General features: G+C 35.6%; 1 long non-coding RNA gene across 1 annotated transcript in view; it reads left to right on the top strand.

Annotated features, from left to right (window-relative positions):
• Positions 1-14,054, top strand: part of LOC140326583 (uncharacterized) — a 23,070-nt gene extending 9,016 nt beyond the window's left edge. Inside the window, exons 3-4 of the long non-coding RNA XR_011919899.1 lie at positions 10,400-10,813; positions 11,836-14,054. This is a non-coding gene — a long non-coding RNA (uncharacterized lncRNA). The remainder of the gene's footprint in view (positions 1-10,399; positions 10,814-11,835) is intronic.
• Positions 14,055-27,960: the final 13,906 nt, after the last annotated feature.

Genomic DNA, 27,960 nt, shown 5'->3' with positions numbered 1-27,960 from the left:
TATCCCTACCTTCAGGGGATGCTCATATGGTTAGGAGTCAGGGCTGGATTAGGGTTTTGCAAGGGGTGACCATTCCCTTTTCCCTAGGTATTTGAGGCCTAGTAGTTTATACACCTTCCTGTTACCCTCCCCTCCCTGTCGTTCGTGACAGTCACATGTGCTATCATATATTCTGTCTTGTGCATTAACAATATAGTTTAGCTCCTATGGCCTGCAGAGTTAAGTGCAGCTGCCAAACTAAACTACACATTGGGCCGGATTTACTAAAATTCCCAAAGACTGGAGAAGTAAGACCCTGGGTGATCCAGCAAATCTAGAATGAGTGGGGTAGTGTACAAAACAATAAAAAAGGACCCTGGTACATTTTCATGCTACCCAGTTCTAGTCAGGTTCTGCTTGCAAATACACTGTCATGACATGTGGCATACAGTATATATCAAAAGTTGATGGCCCACTTTCATGCTACCCAGTGCTACTCAGGTTAAAAAAACAGAGGTTCGGTTGCATACATTTGCAAGTATATGGTCTTATATGGTTAGGGCACTTTTAAAAAGTGTGGTCCCTAACTCAACAATATTCTACCAAGTAACTTTGTGCCATACAGTATATCGTAATTCAAAAACAGAGAGCAGGATCACCATAAGGCAGTAAAAAAACATCCAGTGGATGTCTGCACCCAGTCTACAAAAGCAACAATGGCATGAGCTCGGCCCAGTCTGAAATTGGCAAAAAGAAGTTTGAAAAAGTTCAAAGTAGCTGCCACACTTTTGACACATTAAAATATTTGAGATCTATTTTGGCATTGAATGTAAAGCTGCGTACACACTTGCAATAACTATCGTTGGAAACAAATGACTAGCGACCGATCGTCCAATAATCGTTAACAAAAAAGTGCACAACGACTGACCAATGATGCCGAAGAACGAGGATTGTCACTGGAAATGAACAATCCTCCCGGCGGATCTGATTGAGCGACAATCATTCACTGTCTATTGTGTGTAAGGTCGTTCAGCGATGGTTGATGTTTCTGCATTACACTTTCTTCTTTACATGTCACTCCCTGCATCGTTCAAATGATCGTATCTAGCGTGTGTACACTATTTGTGGAATATATTTGACCGATCGTATCGTTACAACATGTACAGAATTGTGTAAAATACGATCGTTCAAAATAATTGTACATAATCCTTAGTCGTTCGTTTTCTAACGATAATTATTGCAAGTGTGTACCTAGCTTAAGTGTTGGCCTGATAATGGAAACAGATAATTTAAGTGAAAACTTAATTGTGGAGGTTAATAAGGTCATGAAATATGTTAAAGCTGGTTTTAGCTTCAGGCAGCAGACATATAAACATATAATATGTATATACAAATGAAAAAGCCGTCCTCTGTATACTAACAGGGGGGAAAGGGGGGGGGGGGGGCTTTTCGACAAATTTGTTCAATCTCTACTGATTTGAAAGGAAAATATATTACATAATCAAAAATTAGTATTGTAAGAATTCGCCTAAATGGGCACTAGACAGAGCATTACTAATGTCACCACAATTTAAGTGAAGAAAGTCTAGAGAGAGGAACACAATCCACTTGGCCCCCGACGCGTTCCTCCATTTTTTATTTTCTATACTTGCCATATATTCATATACTTTGGCAACCATTAAATATGACAATTGACAGATCCACAGCTAAATTAGGGACTTTGATAAGAATTTCATAAAATTAGTATTAGTATTTTAGTGCTACAAAACCACATATCAAACCTAAACAATATTGCAAAGTGCAGTGCCCACCTATAGTCTGTGTCTGTGTCTACTGTTTCCCATGCCAACATTAAATATGTAAAATTTTACTATTACATGCGATGCAAAGCTTGTATTCATACCAGAACAAAACATATAACTGAAATAATGTTCACTGGTTTTAAAAATGCATTATGTATTAAAAGTGGTACAAGGCTTCAAAGTATAATATATACTATATATGGGCAAAATAAAAAATACTCATATGCCACAGCCACTTCAAAATCCCTTTGGTTTTATTCATGCTGGAAAATCCAGTGGTCTTTCACATCATTTAAAGGAAGCAGGTGGGTTCAGTTAATAACGGCAGAAAAGACAGGTGTTGTTACTTACCTGCCTGCCTGTTTGCAATCTTTCGAAAATGTACACTGAGCTGTGCATGGATCTAGTGTCTTGAATAACAGATAATAAAACTGCAGGGGCAAATAAATAAAGTGGTAATATTAGTAACAGACTGCGCCAGATTCATCATTTTAATTTGCTGGTAGTACATCCTAACAATTACTTTAAAGTCTTCAGATACTTGGAATAATGTTAGGCTGTAGAAACAACAACAAATGCAATATTAACTAGAAAATAATAAACTTTCTAAAATGATCACAGAATGCTAATGTAATTCTTAAAATTAACACAGTTCAGTTAAAAAACACACACACACAAAACTGAAATGACCCACAATGAATTGTTTTCCAAGAATTATTTGTAGTATTACAAAGTTTTCCAATTGCGTAAACAATTTCTTTTTTAGCCAGACGTTTAATGAGGCAAACTATTCACCTGGGGTATTTGTCTAAATCTTCTCCAACACTAGGATCTGGTGGACAGATTACCCTATGAATGTTTTTAGTTCAAACACTGAAAGATGAGGCCAGTTTAGGAGTTTTATTTTGTTCCTTATGAGTAAGGTATGGGTTTAAATCTCAGAAAGAGAAAGTTGGTTCAGTTACATTGGGCTTCAGCTTCCTTCATTGTGCAGTGTGAAAATATACAGCTTGTGTTCTTTTGGTGTATTTAGTAAAAACTTGGATCACGTTAGTTATACTGAGCCAGATCTTTCCCACAAATGAGGTAGGCAATGTTCTTAAAAATAATCACAGCTAACCTTTGGATTTGTCCTAAAATATATGTTATATGTCATTGCTAATTTTGATTAGCAATGAAAGGTAACACAAATTCTTACCTCTTTTTAGAGAGATACTATGCTTTCATAACAGCCACAAAAAGATTATGTGTGGGTTCCACTATTCTAAGGAGAATCATTTCCAGGCTTAAGATCTCATTTATTAAAGATTTCTAAGGATGGAAAGGTTATACTTTCATCAGTGAAGCTGTTTGATCCAGCAAACTTGGAGTGAATCTGGTCCAGGATTAAAAACATTTGCTAGCAAATAACTTTAAAGAAATCCATTCAAGGTTTGCTGGATCACCCAGGTTCACTGATTTAAGTGTATCCTTTTCAGCCTTTGAGGGCATAGGAACCTGGTATGGGGGAGGGAGGGGGCGAACCTTATATGGAATATGGAAGCCACCTTTTATGAGGAGGATCCCAGTTAGTCATTCCTTTGCCATTTCTACTATCTAGAAATTTTTTAAAGTAAAATAAAAAAGACACTGATTTTTTTGTACAATTTCTACCCACAAAAGTAAATCCACATCAATCATATTGCCGAGCATTGAAAATCCAGTGGCAAACATTGGGAAATGGTCTGGTTTATATCAAAGGTACTATGTACTTTTTTTTAAAATAAGAAGTAAAACAAATTATTAAAAAGTGGAGTAAAAGTTTTGGGAGATGGTAGTGGATGGGATATTGAAGTTGAGCTTCAAAAGTATTTTTTTATATACAGGTAAAATATGAACCATGAGTTAGTACTGGTAGCAGCTCTTCCATGACATGGGGTTTTCAGGGTTGGGAATAAGTAAAATCCCTTCTCTAAAAAATGTTATGATTGGTCTGTGTGTGTATATAGGTTCAGGAGGTGCCAACACATGCTCAGTCACTCCCTACCTAATTGCCCTTTGCAATCTCTACCTCTGCCTTCCATTCAACTTTTCCGTTCGGGACCTTTGCTTCTCAGTACCTTATACAAAAAAAATTACACAGTCCTGTAATAATGTTTTTATATTTTTTAGTTATTTCACTCACCAGCTTCACCAGTCAATATAAGTGAATCTTTTGTCAGCATACACTTGGCTATTCCCAGTCACTGCCATGACATGCACAATGCACAAGGCAATTATAATATCAAAAGGATGGTTTCCGTTGCTGTTAAATCAGATAATGAGCCTGCCAAGGATTAGACTTGCATAACCTAATTCATTTTCTAGCCTGAAAAAATATTTTCCTAAGTTTTCTGAATAGTACATGATCTGTAAATATTGTCTATCCTATTTATCATAACCCACAGAAGGATCCTTTCCTCTTACCTTTCAGTCACCTGCCGCCTCAAAGGTAACTAAAATGTCAGAAGTAAAGATTTGCTGTACTTTTGGTAATATAGATACTTTTACAACAATAAATAAGATATTTAAGGTACTCACAGTTTTGTCTTTACACTGTATGAATTACATGCTATGTTATAGTTTCCCAGTGTCATTTCCCCAAGGCAAGGATCCCCTATGCTGGCATACTGCAGCATTACCAATTGGATGGAAGCTGTATATATGTTTTTCTCGTCCTGTATTCCAAGCATAGCACTCAGTAGCTGTTTTATTATGTATATATTTACTGTATCACTCATGTTGTTCTGTAGTTGAGTATAATTATCAGTATCTGTTGTTTTTTTTCCTGTATGGAAGTATTCTACAAAATTTTACTTTTCAATAGTTTTGAAGTATAACTTCTTTTGTTATGTGTGTTGGATATAATTCTCTGTAAATGTCTGCATCAACACTAACTGAATGGTACTAATTCTCTTGTTCTGTATGCTGGGTAAATATTCTGGGTATACATTATCATATCTGCATACACTATGTATTCTGGGTGTAATTGTGGCTATATGTTATCATGTCCGCATGGAAACTGACTGCATGGTACAAATCTCATATTGTCTATGTTGAGCCAAATTCTCTGTATTCATGCCTGCCTGGCCACTGCATGGTACCTATTGTATTAGATTCTGGAACTTATGTAGTGCCCATTTATTTTCAGTAAGTACTCTGCATATCTTCCTTTTGACTGTGTCCATACAAACTCCTCTTTTATGGTTCAGTTTGAGACTTTTTTCAGTTTAACACTACATTAAGCAAAAATCAGTACACTGACTTCAGTACACTGTATTGTATAATACTAGTGATACTAATTACAGACAAAAAATTAATTTGTTGTGTGGAAAAATTCAAACAAACTTCTTCCAGGTTTTTAAAGGTCTGTGTCCACAGAGGTCTTTCTTTCAAATTTTAAATGTTGCTTTTGTACCTTTTGGTGGAATTTTTGGTTCTGCCTGACACATTACCTATTCAGATAGACAGAAAGTGTGGATATCTTTATTCAATTCCTTTTCAGCCTGACATCTGACGCTCAAATCTCCCAAATAGGAAGTCACCTGCACGCATTCTTAAAATGTAATATGTATTGTTGATGGTAATATTGTATATAGATAGACATGCTGACTGCCAATGGATCTTCTGAGCCTTGTGCAAGTAACTTTGCAACACATATTCTCTCCAAATACACCTTTTATGTCATCTATATCCCCCTCCCCTTTATAGGGGAAGTAAAGACAATATATTGGCAGTCTATCTTGCTATCATCTCCTGTTAGTGCATTTTATATTTTCAGTTCAAATTTTTTTTATCAGTGAGCTCTACTTCTTTTTTTCCAAAAAAAAGGATTCATGCTTTTGCACTTTTGGCATATCATACAAAATGACTGTACAGTCCATGGAAAACAAAAATGTGTTTTTATTTATTCAGTGTAAACCTGGTCTCAGATTAGTTTTTTTAACCTTCTAGGCTGTGCAGGAGGTTTAGCTACTTACATTAATTAGTTACAGGCAATTCATTTAATTTATGTACATAGTTTACTGTATATGGCTCATGAAAGTTCAGTTCCTTTTTTCTGCTAGCATCTAAGTACAATATAAAGAAAAAGTACTTTATTTTCACAAGGCCAAAATATTAATCATTAACCATGTTAACTGTTAACTTAAATGTTTTGCTGGAAATTTCCAGATTAACAATGTCCTAGTAAACTCATGAATTACACTACCTCTTTCCCATAACTTGCAGTTTATTTATTGAGTTGTGGATTTTTATTTAGTTCATACAAGGTAACATTACCCCTGTTTTCTCCCATATTACTGATTAAAGATTATTACTAAAAATATATATATATATACATATATATATATACTCAGCCACTGTTGACAGGGGTAACACTGCTGGCTGTATGAGGTGAGAGTACCTAGAGATGCTTGAACTAACTGGAAGCAGCCTCCCAGTCCCTTCCGTTATAGCTGAATCTCTGACTGTGTCTGGCTGAGAAGGCAAAACTTTGCCAGTTACTGATTGTACCAAAATTTGCCTGCTCCTTTCTTCCTCTTCTATATTCCTTTGGCCAGTGAAGTTGCCCATCATATCATTAAGACTGGCTGCAGAATAGCCCAAGACTCCGCTAGGACAAATTTTGGAGAGGCTACCAATAGCAGCTGTGGGTACCTACTTTTTAGCACTTTTTTCCCTCTTCCTGACACAAGTTTGTGTAGCCAAAATTATTATTCTCATTTTTTGGTATTTTTTTGGAATATTGAAAAATTAAACCTCATATCTGGGCAAATATGCCCCCCCCCCCCCCCCTTACATACCTCTAATACATCTTGCTTGTTTTTCTTTGTGAAGTAAGATATATTTAAATGTGCAATTCAGGTACCATACAATTCTTGTTTCACATTGCAAGATTACCCCATGAGGTTTCATCATGAGAAACCTAAAACCTAAAATCAATTAAAAAAAATATACCTTACACTGGTAAATAGTGGTCAGAATACCATTCTTACAGATAACAAAGCAAGGGTATTGGTATTGTCCTGCTGACTCGGCCAAGTGACACAAACTATGATACCACTATTAAATGGGATAGACAATATCTTTAAAGAACCTCTGGAGGAACCTTACATTTCATGAGAATGACTGATTCAAGGTACGAGCAGATACATGCTGCTGCTTCCAATGTTTAAATGTGTTTTAATGGCAGGTGCTTTAGGATGTGTAGGTTAAAGTAGGTTTTAATTGAACAATGTCTATTGTGTGCCTCTTTTCTGGGCAATATATGCAGTGTGCCTGAAGATAGTAGGTCCCTCTGACTAGAATTCAACATCATGCGTTTAGAAAGTGAAGCAATTGATGTTTCCTTGTGCATAAAATGGTATTAATACGTATTAAGTGAATACCTAATACTATATTATTTTATAATGATGAGCCTATAGCTGATTGTATAATAAAGAACTAAAGAAAATCATAATATTTCTATGCTCCTCATATATTCAAATAAAAGGATTTAAAACAGATCCATACTTGCATACACACTTGCTTCTCTTTAAATAGCATACATAATGTAAGCGATGACTTTTTAAATTCACTATAAAGTGATTTGTTATAAATAGCACTGTGAAATATGTGTTTATGGGCTTGGAGGTGACTTAAATAAGGCTTCTGTTTTATCTACAGTAGAGAGACATTATTTACAAAAAGTGTAAAGTGGTGGTTTAACTTTGAATGCCCTGTCTAACCATAATACCTCTAGAGCTATTTCCTAGACATAACAGATAAACAGATTGAGATTGCACAAGTACAGTGCCTATGTGCATGAGGGATTTGTATTGTTACAAATTTTTTAAGTGTAATTGTGCAAATGTAAACAGGCTCAGCCAGAAATCCCTTGACATACCTTACTTCACGTTGCTGTTTATTGGACAGAGCATAGGACCCACATTTCTGTCACATTCAGCTAGTATGGATGTAACAGTTTCAGAAAGATATACCATGCCATCTTGTAGCTTCTGTTAAACAAATTCCTCTTAAACTGGACCTGTTGTGTTTCCATAGAAATAATATTAATAGGAATGTAAATTAAAGCAGTAGATTTTGATCTGTAATTTATATAGTCGAAGCGGGATGTAAGAGGAAGTGCAGTTTAACACAAACTAAGTTTCAGCAAGTTACATTTTACAGTATGACAGGTCATCAATTGTATTGCTGGTTGTTTGGACATATGTATGCTACAACGGAGGCCCAGAGAGTGTGACTGAACAGTCAGCAATTCATTTTAGTGTGTACTATCGGTATAGCCATTGTACAGCAGGATGTATATAAATATTTTCAGTTCACGCTGTAAAGTTTGTAAAAATGTTTTTCATAGAGCTTGTTTCCGAAGTGTGAAAAATGCAATGATAACCATTTTCATTAAAATATGTTAGCAAGGAAATTCCTGTTAAATGAACCTTATATGACGTTTTGCATTGAATAACATTGGGTTTAGTTCTTTTTTTTTTCTGTAATATGGTTATTCTAATGTTCTGATTTTACCTCCTTTGCTGAATGCTAAACAGTTGAGATGGGAGGTGAAAAACAACTTTTAACCAAAGTTTAAAAAAAAACGTTTTTAATTGCCTTTGAAAAGCTGACAACAAGTTCTTCCTCCGAATCCTCTGTCAGCAGGGTCAACTTTATAATTGATGTAACAGCATATAGTACCCCTTGTTACTAGAAAATTCAAACTGTAATGGAGGCACCGTGTCAAAGGGTCACTTTAAAGTGTACCTTAACTTCAAATTATATATATGTATATATTTATATATATGCAAAAAATGTATTGTATGTTCTCATCTGAAGGACAATAATTTATTTACCTTTACTTTGTCTATTTTGAAGTCCTATTTCAGTCTACAGGCAGGAAAATGGAATATCTTAAGAATTTATTATTACACAGTATTTATATAGCACCATCATATTATGCAGCGCTGTACAAAGTCCATAGTCATGTCACTATCTGTCCCTCAAAGGAGCTCACAATCTAATGTCCCTACCATAGTCATAAGTCATTAATGTAGCCTAAGGTCAACTTTTAGGGGGAAGCCAATTAACCTCACTGCATGGAAACCAGAGTACTCGGAGGAAACCCACGCAGACAACCTGCAAACTCCATGCAGATAATGTCCTGGCTGGGAATCGAACATGGAACCTAGTGCTGCTAACCCCTGAGCCACCGTGCTGCCCTAAGAATGGCACAGGAAGTAAAGATTTGTATTTAATTATGCTGCAGAGCTGATCATACAAAATCCCTTTGTTTTGTATCCAGGTGTATGGTTATTATATTTTGAATTTAGTCATTTTTCAAATCTGTGTAATAAATTTGAGAGGGGAAGGACGCCTGGCCAGTATGAGTGGACCTTTTAAGTAAATGGAGGATTCATTTTATTCAAAATATATAGACTGCCTTAAACCAACACTCCTTAACAAATTGGGCCAGAATCATAAAACTCTCTAAAACCGGAGAAGATAGGCTATCATTGGAGAACCTGGGTGATCCAAAAAACCTGGTATGTATGTGTTAAAAATAATTTACTATTAGTTGGCAAATTTTATTAATCATGGACTAGATCCATTCCAGGTTTGCTGGATCACTCAAGTTCACCTATGATAGTCTATCTTCTCCAATCTTGGACACCTTTTATTAAATCTGAACCATTGTGATGTGTTGTATTCATGCATATGCTGCATATGCTGATCATTTCTGATACAATATACCAAAATATCTAGCATACATGTACATATATTTGTGGTCAATGACTGGAGTATAGTGAAGAATCATTTTAGCTGGTTACAGCCAATGATAGTGTAGGGAATTACAGGTGATGATAATAACTAAATATAGTCACTGACATCACCAATATTCCCTGCATTGCTGGGAATCATGTGTGATATGATTTGGTAGTGGTAATGCAACAGGTAGGCATTGCCAAATAATGCTAATAATGATGGAGATATATTGGTATCACTAGTCACTAACTAACACTAATCAGTAGTATGATTGATGATGAAATAATATATGGGGATATTAATAAAGTTTATTTTGAAATCAGTATCATAAATATGTTTTGTTTTTATTTCAAGAAAGTGTTTTTTTAAAGTGTGGGTGATTTTATTTACTTTTTTAACTCTTTTTTATTTATTGGGGTTTGCTGTGAACATTTGCTTTGGTTGGTGCGTGGTTCAGCAATTTTTTTCAAACCAAATTCCTAATAATAACAATCAAAATAAGGTTATTGGTTGCCATCTTTACCTATATAAGAAAACTAAAAAAAAGGTGCACTTTAATATGCATATGATATTTTCCAGATCTGATAAACCAACCTAACTTCAAACACTGTTTTCATCCTTTTAACTTATTGCTGTATGTCCTAGAGGTAAACTTTTATATACAGACAGACTGGCATGTTTTTGGTTATAAGCTTTATCTACTTGTTTAAATGTTATGTCTTCAGCAGAGAATACTTTTTGCAGAGCGTGATAAGTGTATTGTAAAATGTAGGTATTATTTGTTACAATCCTCTCACATTTTTTTACACAGTTTAACTTTACTCTTTTTGTTTTTATGACAGAAAGCACCTGACCAGAATGTAAGGGTATTTTTTTTTAAGTTCCTGTTTACTTGTAGAGAACAGGAAAATGGGACCACCATGTCAAATGATACGGGACAGACGTCTCAGTGCCAAAGAAGTCAACGAGCCGGGGCAATAGCTTTTGCAAGCTGGGACTATTCATCCATCTGATGTTAAAGACGAGTGGAAAAAAGAGCCTGAAGATGTGTTTTTCCTTTTGTAAATACTGTATATAGTATAAAGGCCTGCACCTGCAGCAGTTCAATAAATTCTGCACCTGTGCTTTTGTTTTGCTTTCAGTGAGCTGAGTTCCCTGGTCTACATCAGTTCTCCCCACCTCCCTGGTTTAGACACCCTGCAGACAGTTACAACAATGACTTCCATTCATCTTGGCTGTTCTTCTGTATTCCTAAGGTTAGAGATTTTCCTGGTATAGATACTTCCACTAAAAAGCTGTGACAAAAGGGACATCAGCACAATTCAGGGCAACACTGAACCAAATAAATTATGTGCTTTTCTTTATGGTTCATATAAACATGGTACAGGACAATGTATATTAGCAATTAAACAGTTTACTATTCAACTAAATAAAAAATGAATAATGCAATCTTTAAAAACACATTCTTAAAATATTTTAAGCAATCTATACTGTGAAGATAGCAGAATTTATTCAGGAGAAAATATTAATATATCATCAAACCATGTCTCCAGACTAATCCCAGTGGCATTATACCCAGAATACAGTGCAAGTTCAAGAGTGGTAGAATATTATTTTTTTATTAGGGTGATCTATATCCTAGAGATGATATATTAGAAGATTGGATATTCACCAAGCTCTCCTTCCTTGTTTTTTCCTAATTTTTTTTACAAAGCTAACAGACTTATATAGCTTTAATGTAGCCACAGGCTGCTTTTTAAAACTTATTTTAAATTGATTTTTAAATTCTTGTAAGTCGGCAACTAAAAAGAATCACAACGCCTTTATTATCTATTTTAGTTTACAGTTGTACCCTTAAAAGCAAGTCAGTAATGGGAATTCCCATTTTTCTATATGTACAAGTTATATTTATGTAGATTTGATGGTGTGAGCCAAACACATGTAATTTACTAGTTTTAAGTAAATGAATCTGTTAAAAAGTTGGGACAGGACAAGTAATCATATCAGTTCAGTATTGCCTTGATATACATTATTAAAAGATTTGTAATGATAATTTGTGTGTTTGTAAGATGGTGTAAACATCATCTGCTGAACAATTTATTGTCTATTTCATTTCAGGATGATTTTGTTTGCTGTAGTGGATCAGTGTATTGCTTATAATATTTAAATTGTTATATGACTTTTTTTATCAATATGTTTTAACATGGATAGTGAACGTACTGTTGAAGGCATAATACCCTGTCATTAAGTAATGATTTTTTACTTCCTGTCTCTCTAGGTCAATTGTACTTTGCCTTTGCCTATTCATCGAGTGGCTAACCTAAAGCTACATATGATGTCAACAGTGATGAGCAGTCATCTTGGCTGAAAATGTAGTGTGTGTTCAGCTGACCCTTAATATTGTTCATCAATCCGTCCTGTGGAGGAAAGGGCAGTAGGGTGCCACATGCTTGTTCTTCCCCCATACCCTCTTCATAAAGCAGAACAGCAATGTGTGTACAATTCTCAATTATTCTCCAGCGGCAGAAATCTGACATCTGTGCTGGGCTTTAATGTAACATTGAGAAGATCAGACATTATTGCTACATAACACACATTTGGACTGTGGGGCAAAAAAAAAATTATGTTTGCCCATCATGTGTTAGTACAAGAAGACAATACCTGTAAAGCAAACTGTCACATTCGTCTACCAGCATTTTGCATCTAAGTGTACTGAACATATATGATTTACAGAGCATATTATTTACCCAACTTTAATGCATGCACTATGGTGGCAAAAGCCAAGAACAATGCAGGATGGCACAGGTTGCTTGACAGTGTAGCAAACTTTACTGTATACTGGAAATACAATTATTCGTGGGTGACTGTGTACAGTACTCCATGTTGTCAGTGAAGAAACTCAGCCCTTTATATAATAACCCGTAGGTGTTGTTAGACTATAACATAAACTATAGATAAAAAATGACTGCTTGCAACAGGTTCCTAGGCAACAGTGAGTTTTGCCATGTTATTAAAAAGGTGCGTATTTCCATGTATAAAGCATGCCTCCAGTTTCTTAGACTGTGTTTACAGCTGAGCTGTGTTTACAGATGAAGACTGGACAGTTTATTATCCTCATGTATTTTGACCCGGCATTAGAGCATTGCCAACACTCATTCCCATTTCTGTCTCAGGGTTTGGTGTGGCTAACTTTTATTCTCAATCTCCTGTCCTTTACTCTAAGCATTAAGGATTATCTATAAGTAACAGGTTGGGTCTGATTTAAGCAAATTTATGAATTGATGCATGACATTACATTTTTAAAATTATTTAGACATCGTGGAACTTTATTTTATGTCAGCTTGCTTAGTTTTTCAGCTACATGCCTTGTAAACCTTGGAATTAAATTGTTTATTTTTTTTCTCTATGTGCATGATTGTAGTATCCTCAAGTATAAATAGTATAAGTTGATATACCCAATGGGGTACCTATCATAGTTGATACCATTATTATTATTTAATAATAAAACACTGGCTACTTCCAGTGTCCACGTGTTTTAATGGCTATAATTGATTCCCACCAGGTAATATTTGGGAGAATGTCAGATTGCCTGCTCTGTAAATATAGCCCTATATGTCAAAAATACATTCAGAAATAATTAAATAGTATTAAATAAAACAGTGAAGATTTTCGTTAAATATTGGTTAGAAAATAAAATAGAATATATTTGAAGGTTTAAAAGCAACACTGGGAAAATTACCTGTTTGTAAAATGTGTTTTAGGGATAATAAGGCATATTTAATAAAGATATCATAGTGGCAAATGTAGTGTGCTATGACAAAACATAACAATAAAAGGCATATCCTTTGATATTCACAGACCTACAGGGACCGGTAATATGAACCTCTAAACAGCTGTGACTTCAAATATGAAGGAAAAAAGTATATCCTGTCAATTTGTCCCAGATGGGCAATTGTGTGCAATACATGAGACCCAAATGGACAATTGCATACAATACACAGGCAATACTTACTCAGTGTTACAATATGTAAAAATGAAATTTGAAGTGCTAAACAAAAACAATTTCCACTAGCAATTGCGGTTACTGTATCAAATTGTCTAAACAACTTCTACCCATAAAACCTATAAGGGAATTTCCTGTGGCACTCAAAAGTATCATAAGTGTTACATGTGAATATCACAAAGTTTATAATAAATCAGTAATAAATAATACTCAAATGATATGAATCAAATGACACAAGAATGAACCATGAATCACAAAAACCATGTAAATTGCTCAAATCTAATAGTGATGAATCTTCTATACAATCATAATACTATGTAATATGCATATAATATGTTTTAATCTAACAGTTATTCCTTTTTTATTCAGAAATAAATTGTCATATATCCATTTTCACATTGCCTTGTTTCAAATTTGCTTTGTCGCCTTTGAAGCTGCAAGTGTCCCCATGGTAATAGTTTTTCCCTCTGGCATTTTATGAATGATAGTAAAATCATTATAATGGAAAGTACAAAATAGCAAAAAAACAGAAGATCAAGGCATTGGAATGCTAATCAACTAAAACCTTATACTAGGGGGCTAAAGAAAAACCACAGACAAATACCAAATATATCTACTTTTCAGTACTGACCTTTTCTACTGTAGTATACTCGCTACCTACAGGGGCCTCATCGGCCCCCATCTGTTCATTAGAAACTGCAAGTCAGCTCCTGAGAACAATGGAACAGACCTGTTGGCAATCCTTGTCCAGGAAACATGTATACATGGGCATCTACTTGTTTCGCACATGCCCTTAACTTACTAGTGCAGCAACTTATGTATCAGAAACACCTTAGCTTCCAGGAGGTCCTTCATCAAGTCACAAAAATGTGTGGCTACTTGGTGGTTAGACCCAACCATCTGTTAAAAGCATACCTTCCCTTTCTGCTGGACAAATCCTATGGCAGGGAGAAGGGCATTTTAAAAACAGTCTGTTTACTTAGTAGTCTGTATAATTAGTAATTAGTTTGACACACATTTCAGACCACTAACAGGAAAAGGGTACAGGGGCCTGATTTTAACTCAAAACTTCTTTTTGGTGGATAAGAGTTCACTACAATATAAATGTGATTAAATAGTTTGGCATAATGGATAACTATAATAAGTATCCACCTCTTTTGGCAGTGTAGGATCCAAGCAAAACCCCACCAACCATACATTGGACTGAAAATGAAAAAAGACACTTGCACTTACAGAGGTGTGAGCTGGGTAAGTGTTTTTTTTTACTAGCAAATAAATACAAGGTGCCAAAACCACCAATTGTGTGTCATAACAGCTTACTGTGCTTAAGGTTGGTGACAGATGCTAAACTATTTAGCGCCAGCAAGAGGTTGTGCATTGTTACTCCTAGTTAGCAAATTTGTCATAATGTATCCAAAATTTGCTGGGATATTTTTTAAAAATGTGTCTCTTCTTAATTTGCATAAAGAGATTGGAGTATTGTAAGGCTGGTACATATTGTCTTTTATGCAGTAATGGATAATTATCCAAGTTATACTAAATAGTGACTGCTTGAATCCAAAGCTACAGGCTAAATGGTTGTCATCCAAGAGGAATTCCTGCGCTTGTCTTGGGTGAAATGTGTACAGTGGTCCCCCAGCATTGTTTATCAGTCTGCCCAGCCTTGAAAGAGGGCTTAGGAGTTTAAACCTTAGCCATTAGACATATGCTCCTAACATTTAGGGTGCTTTGTCAGACTTATAATAGTCATTGATATCAATTGTGGCATATGGAGAGCCTGTAGGCTTAGTGATGATAATTCTATACATGATATAATTTTTCATTTCTTGCTATTTTGAGAAGTGCAATCAATACAGTGATATAGGAGACACCCATATATTTATCATTATCTGCAAAACCAAAAAAGACAACTGTAGCATCACATAAAGTGTGATGAAAATATAGCCTTCCTTGTGTATTCCAGATATACAAAACAAGTGAAATCCTCCATGTATAACTTCAGGTCACACCAGTTAAAGACGTCTGTGGGCTTCCACAACAAGATTAAATTGACAATATTGATATAGCTGTGAGATTAATGGTATGATTCTATATATCATAGATACTTTACTTTGTGCTGCAATTAGGCTTGTATTCAATCCCATTCACTTGGATAAAATTAATTTCATGTGGCCTAGAAGTCAAGGACAGTGCTGTTCTACATAACAAATTACCAGTGATAGTCTGAAAAGTGAGGATCATACTGAGACAATGATTGTGGTATCAAGAACACTGATCCATTTACAAAACAATAGGGAAATAACAAACACTTTCTTCCCTGGCTTCCATTTCACTGAATACACACCCACAGATCATATAAACTTAAGGGGATAGAAGAACAATGAAGTCATATAAAATAAAGTATGCAACATTTTAGGACTGTACACTTCTCAGTGCCAAGCTGTCACACATGTATTAATGGATCTGTTGTAATCAGATAATCAAATTGTCCTTTGCATTCCAAGAAACTGCTAACGCCAGAAAACTATATTCACATTTACATGACGAGAGGCATGGATACAAATTATAATATTATAAATCTGTGACTTTTTGAATTAATGCATAAGAGGACAAACCTAGTCTGTATGTAAAATGTCCATCAGTTGGACATGACACTGAAAGAGTTTTTTGGACACAAAGCTCCTCTGTTTCCAAATATGATATAAGATGGATGTGTTGAAAACTCTCCATGAAATATTTATTCAAAGCAGACAAGTATTTTATGACATGGAAATCTGAACAAAAACGAGTGTTTTGTGTGTTCCCCATAGCAACCAATTAGTTTCTGTGTTCTTTTTTTTAATCTCCACTGGAAGCATGGCACATGGCAGATAATCTTTTCTCCAGCCTTTTCTTAATAAATTATATCCAGTGTTTTAAAATCTTGAGTCAGGAGACAGCTGGGAAGCTAATGATTTGAAAGACTGGATGGCTTTGAATAAACCTAGTGATTTTAATGTAAACTATAAAAAAAAGTTTGACTTTTCCCTCGAAGTTTTTAGAGGTCCTCTTGTGACTGAGTTAGATCATAATTGTGGATCATAACCCACAGACCATCAACTCAATTTGATTTTCAATATAAGGTCTGATTGTTGGATTATGTGTTTAGTTTAGATACTTTAAAGAAAAATACAACTAATTACTGTTTCATTTTTTCTTCGCTTGTTTGTCACCTATCTATTTAGTAATGGAAGCAACAATTACATTTTTATGATTGAATACAATATTCTTGAGTATTGAGGTCTATTTACAAAGTTTCAGTGAATCTGACAACAACTGAAACATTCCTTGATGGAGATCCAGTTACTGCCATTGAAACACTTGGACCTGGAAGATTCTTCACCAGGGAATGTTTTGCTGAATGTCCGATTCACTGCTTCATAAATAGACCCCCTTGTGAGATAGGATATCTAAAAGTATAGGGGTAAAATGACCAGGTTCTTGAATGTGAGAGGAGGGCAGAACAGTAGATACAGGTGCTGGATTGATGGAATGGGGATCCCAGGAATCCAGACAAGGCTTTATTAGGATAGGTGCCTAAAAATAATAAAACTTTTTATAGCCCGTACAAGTTTTTACTAGAATAGAATTCACTTGTATTTTTTTTATTTCTTTGTGTACATTGTTTCTGGTATCAGTGGCCACTCAAGGGCTGTGAGGACAAGTTGCTAGATGGATATAAAAACAAGAGAAGGTGACAGTGGTGGTAGATAGACACTAATATCACCGAGGGAGGATACACAAGGAACAAGTCTGCCAAAATGTGCAAGTATGCAATGATTAACCTCCCTGGCGTTATTCCTGAGTGTTGCTCAGGGTTCATATTTAGTACCAAAAGTGGTGACCCTCGAGGTAGCATTGTAAAGCACTTACATGGTCCCTACGAGACCGCGGCATTGTATGGCAATGACTGCCTGGCATCTGTGTCCCCTGGCCTCACGTCCCGGGCATGATAAATAGGATGTGTGACCGTGTGGGGGCAGTGCGCTGGGGGGGCCGTGACTGGGTGGGAAATTTAAAACAATGTACCGCCTTAACACTCAAAATTACTAACCTAAATAAACCCCCAGGGAGTCTAATTACACATTGCCCCTGATTCATCAATGAAATCCGCGCTCGCTGGAAGCGCGAACGTAAGCGCGGCCATCGATAGCGGATTACCGCGGTCCGGACTCCGGCTCCGTGTGCGAGCTTTTTCAGTTGCTGAATAGCGCGACCGCGTACGATCCCGGATCGCTAATACGAATGCGCGAGCGATAATCCGATTTTGCTTGATGAATCAGGGGCATTGACCTTATTTTTATTAAAGCTCTCCAAGGCTGGAGAGGATACATTTTTTATCGGTGAATCTGGGTGATCCAGCAAACCTGGAATAGATCTGGTCCAGGTTTGACAACATTTGCTAACAGATAGCAAATGACTGATGAAAGTGTATCCTCTCCAGCCTTGGAGAGCTTTATTATATCAGGCCCATTATAAACAATTCGGCATAGATACTCTGTAGATTTAGTTTGACTTTACTATAAAATATCAGTCTTTTGAGAGGTCTGTGCTGAAAACTTCCAGCAGAGTTGCAAGCTGTTTTAAACTAATTACATAAATGATTGTAGTTTAATTACATAAATGACTGTAGTTATTCTTTTAACCACCTGGCCGTTAAACCCGACCTTGGTTCGGGGTAAAAACACTTGCAAAAAGTGTTAAACCCGAACTTTTCTCAGGTGGGTAAACAAACATTATATTGCAATCCGATTGTCATACATTGTATGACAATCGGAATACAATTAAAAGAATATACTTACCCGGCCCCCGCAGCTCCTCCGGACACGTCTGTCCTCTTCTGTCTTCTCCCGGCGGGTGCAGTGACGATCTCCGAGGTTTCCCGGTGACGTCGCTGCATGCGTCAGTGCAGGAAGCGGGGCAGGAAATTCAAATAACTTTGTATTGAGCTCCAATACAAAGAAATCTTTATATAATATATATTTAATTGTATTATATATATATTATATAAGCTACTGTACAAATCAATTACATTATACACTATTTTTTTTAAAGTTTTTTTTTTTAAAGATTTTTTTTTATGTTTTATATAAAAAAAAATTATTATTACATTTATAAAATTTTGGACATATTACGGTGAGTTATGCGGTAATTAGGTGAATTATAAGTAATTATTGAGTAATTCGGTGAATTATAGCCTACAATCTAAAATACATTTCCATGCCAAAAATGTAACACTTTTTACATGGAAGTACGGAAGTTCGGAAAGAATTAGAATACCCGGCGTTCGCGTATGCGTCCCTTGGTGATTCCTGATGATGTCCTTGCATGCGCCCGTTGATGGGGGTCGTAGTGGGAAATTCAAATATTTTGTATAGGATTCCTGTATCCAATCCAATACAAAATAATACAAAATATATTTAGGTGGTTTTGTATATAGGTATGTAACGTTGGACTCTGTTTTAAAATTTACCACACTAGGGAGGTGTTTTAGAAAAATAAATTACTATACAGTATACCGAAATATTGCATTTTCAGTATTTTTGATTTATTTATGTATTCTTGTTTAAGCTGATTTTTGTGTTTTTTATTTAATTTTATTAAAAGTAATTTTTTTTTTTTTTACATGATTGTGTGTTTTAAACGTTTTTTATAATTATGATATCTACTAGACCCTTGCTCGGACATATTTCTGTAAGTTACAGGTCTACAATTTAAAAACAAAAATTTCATGAAAAACAGTGGATCACTTTTGGTACAGAAATCTAGACATGAGTGAAACGCCCAGGTGGTTAAGCTTCATACAATATGATATAAATAAATAAATATTGTTATAAACACATTCCATTGCTTCAGATTAACTAACTGTGAACTATTTTCTATGCTTATATTGAGCCTGCTTTATTAAAGCTTTCCAAGGCTAGAGAGGATACAGCAAACTTGGAATGGATCTGTTCCAGGATTCAAAACATTTGTTAGCAAATAGCAAATAACTGGTATGAAATCCATTCCAGGTTTGCTGGATCACCCAGTTTCACTGATAAAAGTGTATCCTCTCCAGCCTTAGAGAGCTTTATTAAATCAGGCCCATAGTCCTAGACACACTGCTTGGGTAAATGAATAATTTTATCTTTGAATAATAGTACTGACAACTTTTGCTATTTGAGACATCATCTTTGTTATCTCTGTTGAGAAGATATATTACACTTATGTTCATTGTTATCATTATATTGTAGTATAAATTTCAGTTTGGCTTTGTGTCTCACCTGTGTCTCACCCATGTGATTGACAAGCTCATATGAAAAAGGTGATGTGATAATTCTTTCTTTTGTCAACACTTAATGATTTTTGAGAACAGAAAGTTTGTGGGGCAATATTTGAAAGCCCCCACAGCACTGTTAGGGTTTTCAAGGTCAACAATGCAGACACTTGACCTTTATTATGTAGATATAGTACCTAGGGATATAATACCACCCAGAAAGGTGAAAACAGGTAACTTAACACTCAACTTATAATTAGTATTGTAATACCAACATTCAACCATTTTATTAAAGCTAAAGGTGTGTCAAGTCATTTCAGAAATGTGTATATTGCTAAAATCCTGTCTTCTGGCTATGTATATGTAAATGGAAAAATATTGCATCTGCTATGCTCTAATTATGTTGACTAACTTGAGTGAGTGAAATTTGATTCTCAGTTTTAATTGGTCATTTATGTGGCTTAACCTAACTGCCCTTTGTTAAAAAAAAGTTTCATATGATGTGGGTTTACCAGAATTATTGCAGAAGTAAAGACAAGTAAAGGTATAGTTATATCTATAGAACAAAGTATATGATCTGCATAATAAAAGATTTGGTCAAAAATATGTATGCAATTACGAAATAACAACATAAAAAATTAAATATTGTCCCTAATGATTTTTATGATTTTTATGCACATTTACATTTTTGGATGAATGTAAACGTGTTTATGTAAAAAAATTATCTTTGAATCATTTGTGAGAAATTATGATGTTGCTGGCAAAAAGATATAAGAACCATGATCTCCATTTTCTTCCTTCACAGTCTTTGACAACCATCTGCTCATACTCTGAATGCTGCCATTAGACTAGTAGTACAATAAGACTCTACTCCCCCCCCCCCCCCCCAGCCCTGCATACTTGTCCTTACTTTCTCCTTCTCTTCCCCCTCCCCATTCCATGCCGGCAATTTAATATTTTATAAAATCAATATATTAACGTTTTTGCAGATTACGGCATTGTTCTGCCTGGCAAGCACAATGCTTTGCTGCTATAGCTGAACAGTTCTGTTGTATTCATTCTTGATCAATGATTCACTCTTGCATTGTATGGAAATGAATATGCTCTATTTGTTGTTCTTAATACAAATATTTCACATAAAAATGACAAAATGAGATTTTGCAGCAATATTCACTTTTTAAACCAAAGATTTCCATTCTAATACTTTTTTTCTTCTGCTAGACGCCAATAGACTGATGGCCAACATTTCTGAATCCAGTTCCTCTGAGCCCAGGTTGTCCTGAACCTGTCCCTAGGCATTGATATGAAATAGAGAAGCAGCATTATGAGCATGATTTTTGCTTCATCTCACCCTATCAGCATGCTCCTTGTCAGCACATAACTGTCTCTTTGTACTGTTTCTAAAGCTGGGTACACACGGGCAATAATTGTCGTTGGAGAGGATCTTTCAAAATTCTTTCCGACTGTGTACTGCACGATGAATGAACGAGTGCTCTACATACAGCACTGTTCTGCTCTATGGAGAGGGGAGGGGGGGAATGACGGAGCGGCACCCTGCTGCACGCTCTCCCCCTTTGCTTCCATTAAGATCGTTCCATGTCCATCATTTGTGGATCCGCCAGGATGGTCGTTCGGACGATGGACGACGGGTGCTGTACTTACGCCAGATTCTCGTCCGAAATTGGCCCTGAGCCGATTATCGGACGAGAAGCATTGCAAGTGTGTTCGTAGCCTTACATTGCAGCCCTGTTAAACAGAGGCACCAGATCACATTCATGTAATTACATTGCTTTGTTTTAAAAAATAATAGATATGATTTATAAATGATTACATTAATTTGTTTCTTTTATATCAGCCTGTAGTTTAAATGTCTCTAAACATTAATTTATGTGTTTTTAGCCAGTTCAGCAGATTACATGCTCTTTTCTTACTTAGTAGAAGTACCAACAATCAATGCTGAACTCTTGTCACTAAATATACATAATTATATTTTCTAACGAATGAGATAAGTTAACCACAGGATATTCAGTAACATCTAATCTATTTGTAACCATTAGCTAGATAGGTAGAAGACACAAGGTCAAAACGACAAGAACATTTCCTGTGTTATCTTCTCCAAATTATTAAGCCCATTATTTACCAAGGTGAAACATCTTTCAACATACTACTTTTTTAAATTTTTAGTTGACTAGACACTAGCCTACCTCATGTTGATAAATGACTTTAACACACACTACATTTTTTTATTGGAATGTTGCTTTTATTTTTTAATCTTCACATACCTTGTTGCTATAGTAAGCTCATATGTTTAATTGTACAGTACCTATATTCTAGTACCATTCCTGTAAATAGATATAAAGGTTTTGTGTATAAAAAGTTTTCGATTTGTATCAGGTAATGTAAAAGGGTGATGTATCTGTAAGCCAAATTTCAGATCATGTGGAAGTCTTTTCTTTCTGATAATTGGTGGGAGACTCCTTGGTAATCTGGGCAGTAAGGTAAAAAGTAAAGTTTTATAGCCAACAAAAGCTGTGGTTTAGGGCCTCAGTAATCAAGTCTAGGGGGATCAATGGAAAATAACCAATTGTCTCTTTTAGCCTACCCCTACCTAGCCTTTTCCTACCTTGTTTGCCTATGACAGTCTTGGTTATTTGATACTAAGTCAAATCCACAAGAATGGCAGGTAAGCAGCACAAGAAAGTTGTCTAAAAGGAAAGGAAGGATAAAGCGATCCCTACATTAAAGCAAGGTGTACCTGGGGTCTTCTGGATGTTTCCTGGGTATTAGCTAGGGGAAGGCATTGTGAACTACCTTTGGAAAGCTTAGAGAGAGATGCCATACTTCTTATAGTGAGTCCGGAAGATAGCTTTTTTTGGACTTTTTGTGTGTTTTCCAGAACCAGCTTAATGGAAAGTGCAAATTACATTAGATTATTATGCATATTGATTGCAATAGAAAGCTCCACTGCTTTTTTTCTGTTGGGGACAACAGGCTTACTATGGCAGTAGATACCAATGTTTGTACTAGATACTGTACAATACCACTCGCTACTAGGAATAAGTAGCTCACTTTAGTGGAAGACACCAGTAATACTACAGACTATGGACCCAATTAATCCAAGTTCTCCAAGGCTTGAAAAGGTAGACTATGGGAGAACCTGGATGATCAAACAAACCTCAATGGATTTCCAGATTTGTTAGATCACTCATGTTCTCCCATGAAGTCTATCCTCTTCAGTTTTGGGAAGCTTTAATAAATCAGACCCAATGTATGCAACGTCCATTGACAGTAGAGTTATTCATGTTAAAACACTGGTCAGAAGCAGCTTCAGAATCCTTACAAAGAGGTCAAACAGCTGAATGAAAACATTCTGTATATGCAATCCACATATGTATCTTGGTACATGGCAACCTGCTTTGCTCTGAATACAATATAGTATAGTACAATATAGTTCTGTGGGGGAAAAGAAGCCATTTTTTTGATTTGCTTGCTAACAGATTTTCTGAGATAAACATGTGACCAAAGAAAAAGCATGGCATTCTTATTGGTATTATTCATTGTATATAGCAGAGCACAATTATAAATGTTAAAAAAAAATAGAAAAAATGAGTTGGATAGTTTGGTAACAGGTTTGGCTCTGTGTTATTTATTGGTAGGAAAATAATATGAATAAGTGCCACGCCTATCTATAATTTTCAAACATTTACATTTCTACTACCCCATAATGTGGGGTGGGAATCTTTAGAAAATAATCTAAGGGTTAATCTGTGGTCAACGTTTTTTAGTGTAAGAATGGGCAAAACTTTGTGTCATTGTCTTATATTCCAATATTATGTGCATCAAAATATAGCCATTTGGATGACCCTCAATGTCTACCTGGAATCTTATTTGTATTTGCACCTTTTGGATGGCATTCTTTCCATGTACATTTAGGATATGTGATAAAATGAGTAGAATGAGAATGAGATGTGAATACCTTCTGATTAATGTTTTACTGCACTATGCACTGATTCTGTTAAGGTGTTTTTTAATCCTCTGGGCCCTTTTCACTGTCCCATTTATATTTATTCACTGTTGTTAATCTCAATTCCTACTCTATAGAAGCTATGTGTTCTGTACACTGCAATGATGATGGCCAAGAAGAAGATGCTTACAGAAATACATGTTTTCAGTTTGAGATAGCTCTTCAATATTAGACGTCTACAATAAATTTGCCCTTTATGGCTAAGTTGCAAATAATGTTGTTTTTTATATCATCTTCAAAATTAGTTTATAAAAAAGAGTAAGTAAAGTACACTTAAGCAATATTGTGGAAGGATAATAATCTAGGGAAAGAAACTGGGCTTTTTCACAAATACTGGAGCACAAAAAAAAGCTGTGGGCCAGGAAAATCACTAAAATCCCCTATTTTATTGAAAAGATGAAACCTGATTAGTTGCTTTTGGCAAATGTTCTTCTTTTGTCTTACTTTTCTTTGTAACCATTTTGTGTAAATGATCACAGACATAGTCAAGCATACATAACCATATGCAGAACTGACCTTTTCAGCTGTAATGTTCTTATCACTTGTGATGAGCTCTGTTGTATTGATAATTGCCCAGGTGCACGTTATTCACCAGCTCATCCAAGTTGCCTCCAGCCCTACTACGGACAATCAAGAATTGCAGGGTCATTTAGCCTGACCTTATGGACATCCCCTGGCTTCACTAACATTCTTTTATTCTTATTTTTTTGTATTCCAGTTCTCTGTCCCAGGAAGTGATTTGTCTTTCTAGTCCCACCTCATAATTTGGAAGGTTTTACGAGTTTCTCTTTGTATGGAATGGCATGGTATGCTTTTCTATTTTTGTTTTTCTGTTCCAGCTTAGCATATTGTGACTGTGTTAAAATAACCATAAATTTAGATGACTATTTCTAATCATGATGTGAAAAATGTGTAGCTGATAACAGTACATGGAAAAGCCACCTCTTCTACATTTTGGCATATGGTTACTGTCCCTAATGGTGACTTCTGTTGACTCTGGGTAGGGAAATCGTAACTTGGAAAGCCCGTGACTTGAGAAAGGTAAAACTGGCAGAACTATTCTTCTTAACGCATTCATGATCATTGGTTATCCCAGGTAGAATAATGTTCCTGCTGGGGTTATCATTTCCAGTATTTTATTTTTATTTTGTTTTAAAGTGTCTGTCAAGTCAAACCATCAAAGAACCATGTTAGCCATTTTTCACATAACAAAGATGTATTTATAATATGCTGCAATATAAATCAGTACAATTATCACAGTAAAACATTATGTCTAGAGAAGGTGTTTCAAAATGCAACTTGGCATTAAATATTCTACAATTTTAGGGTGTGTTATGGTGGGTTCGAACACATCCTTAAATAATAAAGTGTTGATAATATAGTATCATCCATTGTACCTATATTAGACATTCATAAACATAATTAACTATGATAAATGTAAATCATTCCACAGTTTTCTGAATTTTTTAAGTAGTTTGGCATTATTCTGGATCAGATCTTCCGAGCAGTGCTAACAATATAACAATGCACCAAACTATTACTATATTACTATTATCGTTTTTATAATTTACCAGTGGTTTTGGTCCCTCCATAGCTAGCAATTAGCTGTGCCACAATGATTGCAAGTAATAAATACTAAGGGTTAGACAAACTTCAAAAATGCAAATCCAAGTAACATTATTTGATTGGAATTTTCATTCCTGCCAAAGAAGTCACCACCTAAAGGGCTGGGTAATGAGCACTATATTAAAATTTCAAGAGACATGTAAGGAATATGGAAGCTGAAGGAGGAGAGTTCAGGCATGGTATGTTTATGTTTCAATGTTAATCCCCACAAGAAAGTTAGGTAGTTTATTCATTTAACAAGGGTAAAGCAATTCAACTGATTAAATAATCTGCACTGTCATTGCAGTTATACTGAAATATTGACTTTTCAGAAATGGTGGAAATCACAATATAATGTGCTGTCCATAGTGCTGATCCTCTATTTTTTTTAAGCATGGGCACTATGGAGTTGGTACTCCATAGTGGTATTAGACTCCCTGATTTTGAGCAACAAACTTGAGGAGTCACTTCTACAGAGCTATCTACGACCTGGATACCTCTTATTTCATAGGTAGAGGAGAGCGGATGTATGGAGATACCAGTTTACTAACACAAAATGGGTGTAAGTAAACAGGTAGCTACCTACAAAGCGCCTGTATGTGTCCGGACATGCTTCTATAGACAACAGATTGTGTCCTGGAGGATCTCCTCCAAGACCTGAATCAGGGCATCAGTGAGCTCCCTAACAGTCTGTGATATTACTTGGTGAAATTGGATAGTTACATAGTACATAGTTAAAGTAAGGTTATGTTGAAAAAAGATGTAAGTCCATCAATTTCAACCACTAGGATGCTTCAATACATAACATGCCAGAGCGGTAAGCGTGAGGGCCAGTAGTGAACCTGCAAATTCTGGTATTCTTGTAAAAGCCAATAAAGCGGAATGTTGCTGGACTATAGGCACAGATCCAAATACAGCATGTCAGACCCACATGTTGTCCTCATGGAATCTGTTTTCGACAATTTGGTCAGAGACATGCACACAAGTAGCCTGCTGGATTTTATCTTGTAGAGTTCTGGCAGTGCTCCTTCTGTTCCTACATGCATAAAGACAAAGATAACAGTCCTGTCCTGGGTTGTTTCCCTTCTACATCCCAGTAAAGCTCACCTTGTGTAAAGCCCATCTCCTCTATGCTCTTGAGACGATGCTGGGTGACACAGCAAACCTTCATGTACCGGCACGAAAGGATGTGCAATCCTGGAAGATCTGGACTACCTATATAACTTGAGTGGGCTAAAAGTACTATCTCATGTACAGTACCAATAGTGACAAGAAAACTAGCAAAAAGAAATGGACAAATTGATATACCAGAATTTGAATGGACATGCTGTTATAGTGTGTTGATTGGATGTTTCGTTATTTTCAGTAAGCAGGTAGTGGCATAAAAACATGAAAATTAGAGGATTGGCATGTCAGCATTTTCAGAATTGTCTAGTATAAACTTGAAGTTTATGCTCCAGAACCCCTTGATGCCTGGATGTTATTCATGTACCTTGTTGCAATAAGTATTATAACAAGCATGTAAACTTGAAATTCATACTGGTAATTGCAGTTAAGTACTTGAAGTCTGCAATACCTCAAAATATACACTCACTGAAAGTGCATTTCCTTTATTATAATTGCAAAGTTCCTCTTATACATAATGCTTGCCAAGAAAGACACAGACTAGTCTATCTTCTGACTTCCTTGGCTTTAAGCAGTTATTGGCAACCAATGTATTCCTGTAGGGTCTAAAAGAAAAGGGCAACCTCTTTAAAATTATTCTTTATTTTCTGCGGAGAGCCGTAACCATTAAATGCCAATAAAACTTATTAATATGCATGCACATGAAAACAGAGTAGCGTTAATTACCAAGTTTCCTTTTTATAACTGTAAGTCACAGTTGTAGGCTCATCCCTTTTCAGCTCTGCCAACACAGACTGTGCCAAGTCCCCAGGAACTCTAGTAAACTGATTGTTTTCCTAAGCTAATAAAAAGAACACTTATGCAAAACTCAAGTACTAACATAATACTGTAGCCAAGGAAAAAGAACTGTGAAAATCTGCAAAGAAAGGAAACTATAAAACACCTTTGACTAAAGTAATTGACTTGCCAGTATTCTTATAATATTTATGAGAGTTTTTTGATGGTGTGAACCTCTTTGTATTTGTTAAATCAGACTTGGTAAAGACACATCATGCAAACTTTAAATACTGTTGGGAAAACTGACGACAAGAGAAAGCAAAAAGCAGTTTATATACAGTACAACTACTAAAAGACAAATAAAACAGTACTTTTTTTACAGCTCCTTAAAAATCTGCTTGCGACACAAATATATTCCCAATCCTAAGAAGTGTGTATAGCAAGAATTAAAAAAAGTGTTTAGAGATAAAGTCGTGGGCTTCGTTGCTGAGTTCCTTGTGAAAATGCCATTTAACCTATTATATCTGCTTTTAATATTTTGTAAAATGCCATTTAACCTATTATATTTGCT

Source organism: Pyxicephalus adspersus, chromosome 3 (assembly GCF_032062135.1).
Source record: "Pyxicephalus adspersus chromosome 3, UCB_Pads_2.0, whole genome shotgun sequence".
In the NCBI taxonomy this organism is placed as follows: Eukaryota; Metazoa; Chordata; class Amphibia; order Anura; family Pyxicephalidae; genus Pyxicephalus; species Pyxicephalus adspersus.
Note: the sequence above shows the minus strand (reverse complement) of the source record. Positions and strands in the feature narration are given on the sequence as shown.